The following is a 934-nucleotide window of genomic DNA, read 5'->3' as shown; positions in this document are numbered from 1 at the left end:
TATAAGTGTATACAGGGTATCTGCACATTTCTTAAGTAAGGACTTTTAAGACATTTGTTTTTCACTCAACAGTAAACAAACCAACATAAATCAAAACATTTCTGAAAGCGGCAATTTAAGGACTTTTTAATACCTCTAAAATGACCAATTAAACATTGGCAGAAATTGTGAAAATAGCCGATCTACATGCTCACAACGCCTTGCGTTGCGAGGCGTTGTGAGCTATTTTCACAATTGAACCGTGTTATACAAAATGTAATGCCTCACTGGGGTCCCCAGTTAAAATATGATTATTTTGGGGTTCTCAGCCTGAAAGGGTTGAGAACCACTGCCATACTGTCACTAGAGGGCACTATGACCCTGGGTCCCAGTTCTAATGGAAAGGGATTTGCAATAGAAACAAAAGTGTCCTTGAACCACAAAAGGGAAACAGTGATCTAAGATGTCCCTAATGGGAAGAAAACATTGTCTGTGGCCCAGGCTAGCATCGATTTACGTTTTTGTTAAAGGGCAAGACCACTTAGTTAAAGCTTTGGGTAGTGTAGTTACCATGCCATGCTGCAACTCCAAGGTGGGCAAGAAATCCAAACTAATTTCTCCATTGACTAGAACAGGGCTTTTCAAAGTGGGTGACGGGGCCGTGAGGCCAGTCCAGGGGTGCCGCGAGATAATTTGATAATATTTGGAATTCATCAATATCACTTCACTATGCTTAGTAGAACAGACCTGATTTGCACTTTACTCGATGAGTTCTTTTTCCATCTACAACAACTCAAAAATAGCAGATCTACAAGCTCACAACGCGTCACATTGTGACGCGTTGTGAGCTTGTAGATCGGCTATTTTTGGTGAACCTTCCCCCCAGAATAGGCATGCTGGGGTTCAAGTTCAAGTTCTTCCCCTCAGCCGCCAGGCTGCTCACTGACTCTGGTTT

This window comes from Nannobrachium achirus (genome assembly GCF_963921795.1).
Source record: "Nannobrachium achirus genome assembly, chromosome: 13".
Lineage (NCBI taxonomy): Eukaryota > Metazoa > Chordata > Actinopteri > Myctophiformes > Myctophidae > Nannobrachium > Nannobrachium achirus.
This window is presented reverse-complemented; position numbering follows the sequence as displayed.